General features: G+C 35.8%; 1 protein-coding gene across 1 annotated transcript in view; it reads left to right on the top strand.

Moving 5' to 3' along the window:
- Positions 1-4,228: 4,228 nt before the first annotated feature.
- Positions 4,229-13,415, top strand: part of LOC109243021 — a gene marked incomplete in the record, with an annotated part of 13,729 nt that continues 4,542 nt past the window's right edge. The window contains 3 exon segments of the mRNA XM_019409909.1: positions 4,229-4,446; positions 4,546-4,612; positions 7,627-7,729.

Raw genomic sequence — 13,415 nt, 5'->3', positions numbered from 1 at the left:
TAACTTATATATATATATATATATATATATATATATATATATATATATATATATATGTGTGTGTGTGTGTGTGTGTGTGTGTGTGTGTGTGTGTGCGCGCGCGTTTTAATTATTTATATATGTGTGTATGTAATTTTTTAATTACTTATATATGTGTGTATGTATTTGGTTTAATTACTTTTATATGTGTGTATGTGTTTTTTTCAATTATTTTAGTCGGTCGGTAACTTATTTTAAAATAAAATGTAATTTGTTTAACTGAAATATATATATATATATATATATATATATATATATATATATATATATATATATATTACTATTTAAGTTTTAGCAACAACAATATATGAGTATAACATATATTAATATAACATATGTTAATATAGCATTAATATCTATACATATGATATTGTTGCTACAACTTAAATATTAATATAGCACTACAATATATGAATATAACATATATTAATATAACATATGTTAATATAGCATTAATATGTATATATATGTTGTTATTGCTACAGTTTAAATATTAATATAGCACTACATCTTATTTTTCGATCGATTTCGATCGGTTCTTTTTCCGATCGATTTAGGTCGATATTCTGTGGACGGATTTTGTCACTTTTCTAGTAGTGAGTCCACCTTTGCATGAGACTTGTATGAGAGTTGCAATGATGACTTGAGCACACTCTCTATGCGCATGGGTTAGTGATGGTACTCAAAAGCAACGGTTAAGGTAGCTAGATCTAGTACCCACTAGATAAGCACTAAAATCAAAGGTACACCACCTTTGATTTTTTACACGGTCAGAACTAAGATTTGAAGCTTATAAATTTAAATTTTCAATATTTTTTAAATTATTAATTTTAAATTAATAAATTTTACATATATTCAAGATTTTTTTTTAAATAAATACTAAATTTGGACCAAAATTACTAAGTACGGTCGAAGCGGTATCCGGGCACACAGTAGCTTCGCCCTAACTCGCTCCTTGCTTCACTTGTTCATAAACTGTGTACTAAAGCCGCCAGACAAAGTTGATAAATGATAACCCGAAATTCCAAGATTGAAGTTTCAAAAAGAAATGGAGCAGCGGCGTACGCATAATTTTTTGTAAGTGGTGTCACAATTTTAAGTAGTGAACGACTAACAATTCACTTTAACAATATCGTATTTAAAAAAAAACACCGTTCAACTTCTTCTAATAATAAACCACAACTCAGGTATATTACTACAACTCTTATCGATGAGTTTTTATTTTAGAAATGTATCAAAATAATATCATTAGGAATAATATTAAATACTTTTTTATATAAAGAACCAAAAAAACACACAAAAAATTTATCATTTATTTGATTCCACAAATCGTTTTTAATCAATTTCATGCCGAGAGAGAAGATGAAAGGAGAAACAGAAAAGATTAAGAAAACTTGGAATATCAGCCAAATAATTTATTAACGCTAAATTTGACTCTTGACAAATCAGATCAATACTCTCTAATTACATTAATAGGTTAGTCGTTCAAACTACACCGTACACAATTTTTATTTAGTAGACGATGCAATTAAAAAATTATAACAGAAAACGAGGCTGCCTAGTTTCGAACGCATGACATCTCGTGAACATGTGTAGCACTTGACCAAATGTGCTACACGTCTGACGTGTCAAGTGGTGTCACATTTACTCTATTTAACCTATTTTTGTTTCTGTATTTTAATTATATGTATATGTTAAGTAAATTTTTCCGGCGAAGCGGTGCCACGTGATACCGCTTCGCCTTACGTAGATCCGCCCCTGAAATGGAGTACTACCTTTTAATTTAGATGAAAGTTCTGATTTTGCTATTTGCTTATATATAGACATTTGGTGGAAGTGTGGATAGTTCTATTCCAGACGTTTTGAAGAACCTGTAACTTTAATGCTACGTACATTTTGGTTAGGATAATTGATGATAGGCATAATTACATATTTTAGTCGCTTATTACACTCTAATTACTGCACTTTAATTGAGTTTGAGCTTTAATCGCTAGTGTCTTGCGCTAACTGTGTTTTATGCCTTGTAGGAGTGATTTCGAGCTATGTAGATGTTATGGAATGAACTCAAGTGATTTAGAGCTTTGAAGTCTGAGTAAAAGCTGAAGGAATTAAGCCGGGATCGTGTTTGGGGGTCAACGGATGATAGTTAGAGCGAACGAAGAATCGAGTAGGCATATCGCTCACTGTCTAGTAAAATAGATATAACTTTTCTTTCACAACTCCATTTGGTCTCCACAATATATGGTTGGAAAGCTAACTCAAAGGGCTACAACTTTCATGTTTTACATTTTTCCAAAATTCCAAATGATACAGGGTCAAAAATGCGATTGAAACTGCGACTGCGGACCTAATGCGGCAGAACACTGCTGCAGATTCTGAAGGCTACTCTGGCCGCGGTCCTAGCGTAACTGCAGTAGGACCGCGGCAGGACGCATAAACTTCAGGGACCAAAGTGCAAAACACGAGATTTTAAGCCCTAAACCCTATATTAAACGAGGGAAGCCGGCCAAGAAAGGGGAGAATGATTTTTGGAAGTGAAAAACATCAGAAGGAAGGGCAAGAGGCAAGGAGAATCATTGGGCATCAATCTTTAATCTTCTTCTTTGTTCTTTTACCTTTGAATATGAATTCTTTTGTAATTTTTGTTATTTTCATGAGTAGCTAACTTTTCTAATCTAAGGTTTTGGTGAAACCCGTTGGGGATAAATTGGTTGTTATAAGTAATATAGATTTGAATTAGTTTAATCTCTATTTGTTTAACTATGTTTTGATTGTGGTTAATTGAAAAGATCCTCAATTAGCCGTTCCTATTTATTATGTATCTGCTTGAGAGAGAGTGCATATTTAGGTAGTTGTTTGAACAACATCACTCCCGGAGTATAGGCGAGAGTCATAACCGAGGGTTTAGAGGTTGGATTAGAGATAACGATACCTCGGGTGCGATCTAAGTGAACTGTAATGCGAATCTAGCTAGCGTAGCTTGAGAGAGTGCGTCTAGTAAATTATCATAATTGCTTGAGAGAGATTTATGATAGCTGGAGAGTTCATGATTAATAGAGGCAACTAAGTCAACGCTATAAGAAACATACAACCAAGGAAATCAACAACGGGGAAAACCATTACCTTAGACCTTTATTCTAATTGTTTACAATTCAAGCATAGTTAGTTTTCAGCTGTTTATTTATTTTTAATCTTGTCTTCTTGGTGATACTAAACAGATACAGCTAAGTCTTAGTTCTCTGTGGGATTCGACTCCGGACTTTTAGACCGGATTATATTTGCAACGACCGCTTATCCTTTTTAGGACTAGAGTTGGGCGTGATCAAATTTTGGCGCCGTTGCCGGGGAACTAACGGTATAGTTGTAGCAGTATATATTGCTAGGGTTCAAGTTTGAACTTTTAGTTTGTTTTATTTTTTTTGTATTTTTTTTATAACTGTTGATTTGAGACACATGGCATCTTGGAATTTTGGGAATTTAGGTGTAGATAATTCTACTATTGATCTCCATACATATTGTGAAGGAAACCACCCGTGGTAAAATTTTCAAAACGTTCCTAAGAGCGAGTTATGTGCACCAACTCAATCTTATTTGTGGAATGTGTGTGATGTGTATGGTGGTAAAAATGGTCACCTTCATGGTTGTGCTTATATTTCTTATTTTCCCCCAACCCCTTACTATGATGGTTCTACCTTTTCTTGTGAAGTTAATAGGAACAAAGAACCTGGGAATGCGGACCTGAGGAGATCAAGGATATGCTAAAGTGCCTTCTGAAACAAAACAATGAGAAACAATTGCACATAGAAAGGCAAGAGGCAACTATTCGCAAGTTGGAGGCTCAATTGAGTCAAGTGGTTGGAGCTTTTAATTACTACAACAATTATGGTCTAACGCCACACTAGTTTTAGACAACGCCTGAAAAGTGTTCCCAAAAATATATTTGGGCACACTTTTAAGGGGTGGCCTTTGTATGGAGCTTTTGGATACGAAAAATTTGGCTACGCTTATTAAATGTGCTCTTTAATTTATTAGGCCACCTTAATTAAACGTTTCTAAATCATAAAATAATTGGCAAAATTTATTTGAGTATGTGGCACTCTTTTTAAGCATGCTTTTAATATAATTGGAAAAGCAACACTTTATAAATATGCTCTAAAAGTCCAACAAAATATTTGTCTAAAGTATAATATTCCCTCCAAAAAATATAATGTTCCCTCCAATATACTCTAGGTCTAGGTGAAATATTAATTTTTCAATTTCAGAAGGACAAAAAGATCTCTCCTCGCTAAAATTGTTGTTGATACATTAGTTAGGGTTTCTGGCTTCTAGTGTGGAGACTGACGAATCGGGAATTTCTGCACCGGCCGGGAACTTACTCTTAATTTCTGCAGGGGGAAGATTAATTAGGTACTATTAATTTCGCACCATCTCACCCTACTTTGGGTAGTGTTTTTGTTTTCAAACTATTGTCTCAAAGGAAGAATTCTCATTTCCCCTTTCTCTTAGGTACTGTTTTTCACCTTCTAGCCCTCCTCGTTCCAAATTGAAGAAATTTATAAAGCTAGAGAAACGGGTAATTCTTCCAATCTCAAGTTGGTGCTCTTCTATTTCAATATTTTACCATCTTATGGTCTCTGATTGCTGTAGTTTCATATCTAATTTGATCATTATTCCAGAAAAGAATGAACTATAAATTAATTATTCCTCTTCTAGTCTCCAAGATTAGTGATTTATTTTAAAATCCTAGCAGATTTGTGAGCCTAATTCTACAAATCGGCTTTGTTATCTTTTGATTGTCCTATTCCTGTTGATTAATCTGACGTACAGTACGTCTTAGGCTGATTTGTTCTTTTACCATGTCAGTCGCGCCTCAGAATACCAGAAGTGTCTGGTACATCATTCATTCTTTTGAATATTTGAGATTTCTTAGTGGTATATTGGGGTGGGGGTGGGGTGGGGTGGGGGAGGAGCGGAGGAAGATGTAGGGGTTTTGCTCGTCATTTGCTCCAGTCATTTGCTCGTCAACAGTAACAAGAGCAAAATCTGTTTTTGATTGAGCATCTGCATTCTTTGTGACCTGCTGTTGCTTTTCACTACCTTAAGAGTTCGACAGCCTAGTTGCTGAAGCTAAATCTTGATCAACTTGCTGTATGTTCTTCTCACCATCATCATTCACATTGCTAGAGAGACAAATTGCTCTCAGTAGGAGCAAATTAAAGAAATAGTTTTAGCAGTTGATCACCTATGTTCATTTGACATATTTTTGTCTTTGTACATTTAAAGAATCTAATTCTTTTTTAGCCAAGTCTTCCCCGGACAGATATTTAATAGTATTTGATTTTGATCGATCAACAGTCAACTAAATACTAATCCTCAATTAGTTGGGATTGGCTATATGAATCCTATGTATTCATTCTGTCGTCGGACCTACTTCCCTCCAGTACTAGAATACTAGTCCCAGTTCTATACTTTTAATATTTCATTGTGTTTTTGTTGCTAACGATCCTCTTTGTAGATGATAATATCTGTTGAGAATGGGATGAGTTGACATGAGGTAGATAGCTGTACAGTTAGTTGGATAACAAATTATTCTTAGCTGAATTAGTGGAGTCATTAGCAGTCACTCAGTTGTAGCTTAGAGTAAGCATCAAAATGATTTGAACTTTTTCGCGCACCTGGACTGTCTCTTGCAATCTGCAGCAGTTTTTTGCTATTTGGAGTGCCTTTTTTGCTGGAAACTGTTGTCCAGTTATCCTTAATAATATGCTGCCCAGCTTCCTTTGTAACTTGTCCAGCATTAGTAGTTTTTGAAGCAATTTCAGCTGGAACTAAGGCAGCAGTAGATACATCTACATCAGTTGTACCTATAGAAACAGTTACACCAGTTGTGTCCACAACATTAGCTGCCTTTAAAATTAAACTCCCATCCTTTGAATCTGATGCTCCAACTTGTTGTTTAACACCAATTGCAGCATTAGGATTGGCAATCCCAACAGAATGTCTATCGACAGTTTCCCCCAGCTTAGAACCAACAGTAGCTGTTTCTTGTCCAGCATCAACTGCTACTGTTGCATGCTTAGCACTGGTTGCTCCATCAGTTCCAACCCTTGATGCATCAGTTGCATCCTTTGTATCTCTAGGAGTTTTAGATGGTCCTTCACCCTTAGTTCTCTCAATTAGCTGCACCTCAAGATCATTCTGCCCAAAACCTGCTACATCCTCTTCCCCTAACGTAACAGTAAGACTAGTTCCCATAACATCAGGACTTTTCAAGGCTTCATGTAAATTTGTTCGAACTCCTATAGAATCTACATTATCAAGTCGATTTTGCCCAGCCTACAGTTTTTGGTTAGCAGTAAACTGCCCAGCAACATCTACTATAGCCATAACATCACTTGGCTTGTCATTAGTAACCACATCTCCTGCTACTGTCCCTTTATCACTGCCATTCCCTCAACTATTCAACACCCTATTTCCTGCTTTCATAGCCATATCTTGAGACACCCTAGCTAAAGCACGATCGACAGGAACAATAGCAACATTCTTTGATATCACAGAGTTGTTTAAAATCTGCTGCTGCCCATTATTTTTGGTACCCTCTGAATTTAAAACCATTGTTTCGCCAGCTCTTTTTGCATTAAGGTATTCCCTAGCATCGCCTTGTAGTTTTTCCATAACTGAACCATATGCCTCGACTAAACCACGATCACCTTGAGACGCTGCCCCTGTTTTTTCCTCTACCACCACATCCGTTCCAGCTTGTTCTTTCATAATTCGACACACCTTTTCGTCATGTCCCTGATGCTTGCAATAAGTGCAATATTTAGTAAGATTGTCATACACCACCTCCTGATATATCCAGTTGATCTAGATAAAAACTGAACATAATCATTGAAGAGATCAAACCTGATCAAAAGATGACGAAACTCCAGCACTCCAATGTTGCAGCGACCTTGAACATCGAATTGCGACGAAAATATTTTTCTGAATTCCTGTAACTCAGGTTTTCCATATGAGAATTTCATTACAACTGCTTCATGCAGTCCTTCTTCTTTTATAAACTCGTTAACCTCATCCATGGTGAACTCTACAGTTGGCTCTCCATGATCAAAAGTTACTGGGCATAATTCAAACTTTGCGGCAGAATTTATTTGCAACAGTTATGATGCGTAGGACTGTTTTGTATTATGATTAGGGGCTGTTTGTTGATTGTTTTGGTTTGCCTCTGCATGGTAAAATAATTATTTTTTGAGTACAATAGTTCATATATCTTAGTTATTTATGGTTGCAAATTGTTCTGTCAAAATGTAATGTGGTAAATTGTTCTATCAAAGTTTCCTTTTAGTAATTTTAAAATATGACTAGTTCTGGAGTTTATTCTTTTGAGTTGAAGAAATGAGAAATAGCTAGTTATATTTTTATATCTTAACTTCTTTTAATTATATAATATTTGTACGAACAAAACACATTTTAGGTGTCACTATACTTGCCAAGGTGCACATGAAGCTTTTTGGTGCGAAGAACTATTATATTATCTTCATGAAAACGTGGTTTAGAATTTTATTACTTTCTGTCTTTGTTTTGTAGATCCTAATTTTACCCTTTTTTTATCCAAGAAGACAAGTCACGCTCGGGAAGATTTGTGGTGGACTTAAAGTTGTATTTGGCTTAGCTTAAGTGTCATGTCTAGGTAAGAAAGTCCTATCATTTTACAACACATGATTTTACAGATTTATTCTTGACATTTAGGATTTAGTTTTACCATATAATTAATGCTTAAATGATTATATATTTGAAGATCTAATAAATTTTATTTTTAGGAATTCAAATGTTCCATCCAAGGAATGGATGGATTTACCAAGGTATGCCAAAGAGTATATCGAGGGTGTTCAATCTTTCTTAGATTTTGCTTACTCTTATGGAGATCCTCAAGGCGAAGAAATTCAATGTCCCATTGTGCAAGTGTTTGTAATATTGTTGAACTCGAAGGAATGTAGTGTATGACCATCTAATAATGTTATGGTTGTTCAAGGTTAAAACAAGATGGAATTATCATGGGGAATGGGGAAATTTCGATGAATTGCTAATTGTGAACATGGATGAAATGTTTTACTCGTACGATGATATGATGGGTTTGTTGAATGATCAATGTTAGAAAATGTTTCACATGCTGGAGAGTGTATGAAGCACAAATGAAGATGCCAATACAATTCTAATAACTTAGTTGTATAGAGGCAAGCCAAGTAACTATAATCCTGGTTGTGAAAGGATCTTCTAGATTATCTTTTACAATACCGTCTGTATTTGTTGAAGTGTCTACATGGATTGGAGCAATGCGTCTTTTCACTTCTCTTTTAGAGCTATTAAAAGAGGCGTGCCCTGACTTGAACATTCCTATATTTCCTACATTAAAGCCAAACTAATGGTAAAGGGATCTCGGTTCTCATTAATGAAAAAATTGATGCATTGTCCCCATGATTGCATGCTATTTAGGATGACCATAAGGATGATGAATATTAATTCAATAATTGTGGATCATCCGATATATTAAATATCACTGAAAGAGATCAGCGATCTGTGAGGCTTAAAGTTAATCCCGTGTTCAGCAAAATTTTGAGCCACTTTCCATTAATTCCTAGACTTAAAAGGCTAATTTATGTGCTCAAAGACATCAAGATACATTGGAGTGGCATGACGAGGAGCGTTCTAAAGATGGAAATAAGGCATCTGCTGATTGGCAAGCATGAAAGACTTGATACGCTTTTGGCATCAGAGATTTCAAGAGATATCTCGGCAATGTTGAAGACTTGGCTTACGCAAACCGTGATGGGTTCAATCCTTCGGACCATGCAGCAATATCTCATAGGCACATGCCAAGTTATTTTAATGGTGTATAATTTACCTCTTGGATGGCATGAAGCCAAGAGTACTGTAATGCTTTCTTTCTTATACCTGGGCCACGATCACCTGGAAATCGACATGACGTTATTTACAACCATTAATAGAAGAGTTAAATATTTTGTGGGAGTCCGGGGGTATGAAACCATGATGCTTCAAGAGATCAAACCTTCAAAATCCGCGAGCAAGTCTTTTTATGGACAATCAGTGACTTTCCTGTATATCTATGTTTATCCGGTTGGAGTACAGGGAAAGTTGGCTGTTGCCCTTGTTGTAATTAATGGGCACTAATTCTCGTTAGTCTTAAACATAGTCGAAAAAAATGTTATATGGATCCATCGTTGTTTTTCTGCCTATGATATCATCCCTTGGAGAATCTAATAAAAGGTCTTTTAATGAAAACTAGAATTTTAGGCCCTCCTCCGCGCCTTTTGTTAAAGGAAACTGATGTGCTTAATAACTTACAGATTTAAACAATTGTTTGGGAAGAAGCGAAGAGAACAAATGCGGATAGGCCCTTGGAAAAAAAAGGTCAATTTTTTTTGGGCAATTACCTATTGGCAGTACGATATCGTTACGTCATAACCTTGACGTAATGCATAATAAAGAAAAATATTTAGTGGATAAATGTAATGGAACTATTTTGGACATTCACTGGCAAGACATAAGGATCATGCAAATCGCTCGTTATTGAATCTGAAAAAGATGGTCAATTAGAGAAGAACCGTCAACCAAGGGATACCAAAGGATGGCAAGCAAAACAAATTTTGTAAAAGCAGGCTTCAGTCAATGACCAATGGTGGAGAAATCAATTTCTGCTGGTGTTTTAAAGACCACAAAGCTGACCTGATGGTAGTGCTTGCAACATATTCGGTGTGTGGCAGCTAGATGAAGGAAACATTATCCCGGTTATAAAACTCATGATGCACACTTGCAATGTTACATTACTTGTTGCCAATACCCAGTTAAAAGGCATATCTTCCTTGACCAGTTGCTTATCCCTTTGGATTCGTCTAAGTTCTTGTCTTTTGTCCGGTTTATTTGTCAAAAGTTTATCACAATGGGAAGAGTAGATTGCCTGGGAAGTAAGAGATTAGAGAAACAATGGAATCAATTGGAAAGAATGTTATTCTGCTCCAGACTTTTTTTGAATAAGGATTCATTTGCCTATTCATGTGTTGGAAAATGAGGAAGGTTGGGAGGTCCAGTTCAAAATCGATGGAATGTATCCTCTGCAAAGTATAAATGTGTACATTTAAATCATATGTTCGCAACAGACAATTATCCAGAAGATCTATTGCGAGCAATATTTGTTGAAGAGGTTTGACTTTATGCTCTAGGTACTTGACATGTGAGGTGGTAAAGAACGTGAATTAATCGACGACCCCGAAACAATGATGAATATGATTCAATTAAAATGCACAATCTTCTAGTTTGTTCCCTAATAACAGTTGTCCTTTCTAGAGCAAAAAAGAGTGATCCAATTGTTTTAGATGACATGTCACTAAATTAGGCACATATATACTTATTGAAACCATTGTAAATGAAGTTCAAGAATTATATAAGGTAAATCTTAATCACTTATAGCATTTAATTTATTGTGATGTTTTAAATTACTTTATTGTATCATTTACATAAACAAAATAAAAATACTTGTTGTGTAGAAGAAATATGAAGGTCGAGGTTAGTAATCAGAGACGAGGATCTAAATGGAGCAAGGCCAAGAAGTATAGTCAAAACGTTCTCTCAATGGTCTGAAAACTCGTTCTTTGAAAAAGAGATTGCCCGATCTTATAAAGCAATATCCTTCGGACCAAATTCAATTTGCTAAAAGATATTTTCTGGTATCGTCATTAATGGATATAGATTCCATGGCGAGAGCAGCGTGAAATGTAAGACGTAAAACACAACAAAATAGTGGTGTTACATTAGGTCGCTCAAACTACAAGTTTTTTAAGCATCAAAAGATAAAAAATCCAGTCTGAAACGCAAATTTGACACTTCATTATAGGTAGAATAGTTTGATATAGTTGAGTTAGACCTATTATGGACAAAATTTTAAGGATTGGTCTTATTTAAGTGGTGACTGGCTAATGAGTTGAAGAAGATATTTATGGGCCTTACTTTATGGTCATGTTCAACAAGACAATGTTATCTAAACGAACTTTTGTCCAGCATCTCAGTACACAATGCTTCTACATGTGCAAGATCCATATGATCAAGATTAGATGATTATGTCATGAAGACTGTCCCGAGAGGACTAGTGTTTAGAATATGATGACTTTGAAGCTAATGCCCCACAATGTTATGAATGAGCATCGAGATCTTGGCTGGCCATCGAGTACGCGAGGAATAATGGTGAAGTTGCCTTAGTTAAGGAGTGATGTTCCGAGCAACCATTCTTGATGTGACCCTCCTGACAGGATTTCTAGCACATCCAACTTGAAAATTTGGAATCGGATGAAGAGTTTGATTTTGAAGAACACAATCATGAGGTTTCTTTCTTAATTCAGAAAAGAAATATTCTTAGCCAATTTTTTTTTATTAATAGCTAGACACTCAGACACAATAAAGACCAGTTTGCTTTAGTTTTTAAATTGATGTTGTTATATTTCCATCAAGTTTCAAATATTGAATATTTCCTTGCGTTATCGATATTCTTGATGTGCACATATATTTTATTGCTCATTGTATTTTTAATTGTGTCGCCTTTTTGGCTAATCCAGCTAGAAATTACTTGATTGGCTTATTTAATGTGGACCCTTCTAAGGAACCGCTATGTCATCTATATGCTGGAATTCGAGAATTTGTCCTTCTAGTTTGAAATAGAGAAGTAACGTGGTAGAATTAAGTAGAAATTATGCTTTAGAATTTGTAGTGTCCTATTACTGGAGTATTGGAGCAATTTTAACACAGTATAATAATAATTTGGTTTTTTAATTATCAGGGTGGGCACACGCACTAAAGAAGACTATTGGACTAACAAATTTTAAGGAACTCAAGTGATATTTGAATCAGGTATCATGTAACTTTGTTTCATTTCATATATCTCTTGAATTGTTTATTTCTTCCCCGATTTCTCGGCAGCTTCCATAAACTTTGAGCTTTAATCTCGGGTTTACCCATTCTGACATTTTCTACTGAAACTTTGGTTAAATATCTTCTGCCAATTGTGAATAAAGTTAGTTTGTCCAATATTTTGATTTCCACCACAGCAACACATTGAAACAATGAGTCTCTTTTGAGGCCTAATATGACTTACTGTGTGGTCTGGCAGAGGGGTACAGAATGACGTTGTGCAAGCCCCCCAACCTCGACCCCCCACCCCCCTCCGGTTAGCTGTTGCTATGATAACGTATATGCGCCGAACATTTACCTTCATTGCTGAAGGAATATCGTATGAAAAAAAACAAAAATATTAGTGAACTATGAAGCTCATATGTGGCTTCAGAAGGAAGTAGTAACATGTAGGACGTACATTCCCCATGCCTCAGTGTGCATATTCTGTCCAGTTCCCATATTTATTGTACGAAATAATCATTGTAGTCTATTGTGAACACCAGCTTGTAATTCTAAAGTAGGAAAAAAGGAAACAAAACATAAGACTGTTCTGCAGCATCGTGAACATGGCTTCAGTTCAGTATAGGTTTCTTGTTAAGTCCCAGGTTATGCTATGCGAGTGACAGAATGGCTACAATTCCATCCCCCATATTCCTGTAAATTGTTTGGAAACGTATCAGTACACAAAAGCGATCGCTTTCCCTTAAAAAGCGAGAAGCGAGGATAGCCGAGCAAAGTGACAGAAGCGAGCGCTTCTCTTTATAGCTGGGCTGCCAACGTTTAATTAATTAAAAAAAGCTCTCTTTTTAACATCAAGATCAATCAAGTTTTGTCCCAGTATGTGATTTCTTCCTTCCTTCCCCCTTTGTGACGACTCCGACCCGTCGTCTCCATGTATTACAGCCTCCGTTTCCCCCATTATTGCTTTCTTCATATGTTCATTTATCAGCAACGAGTGAGTTTATAGTTGAATTGAAATTTGGTTATGGATAGGAAATAGACACTTAGTTCTTTAAGAAGGCTTAATTGGAAAGTCAACTCGGACATTGACCTTATGAGTAGAAGGCTCGATGATTTCCGGTTGATATCGGTTAGCTTCGGGGGATAGATTGTGACTTGCGGAAGTGCGGTATCGAAATTTGATTTTGGAGGGCCCGTGTAGCATTTAGGCTTGAATTTGGCGAGGTTAGTATTTTGCCGATTCCGTGGTTATGGTGAGATTTGATCGGGGGTCGGAATGGAAATCGATATTACTGTAGCCTTCGTTAGGTGAATTTTGGATATGTGTGCAAATTTCAGGTCATTGGAGGTGTTTTGGTCGGGTTTTTTGGACTCGAATGCGCTAATTCGGATAGTTTTAAGAAAACTTAGGCTTGAAATTCGATGTATTTTGATGGCTTTAGCGATATCTCCTCTCT

This window comes from Nicotiana attenuata, unplaced genomic scaffold, assembly GCF_001879085.1.
Source record: "Nicotiana attenuata strain UT unplaced genomic scaffold, NIATTr2, whole genome shotgun sequence".
Taxonomy (NCBI): Eukaryota; Viridiplantae; Streptophyta; class Magnoliopsida; order Solanales; family Solanaceae; genus Nicotiana; species Nicotiana attenuata.
The sequence above is the reverse complement of the archived record's forward strand: the minus strand, read 5'-3'. Positions and strand labels throughout refer to the sequence as shown.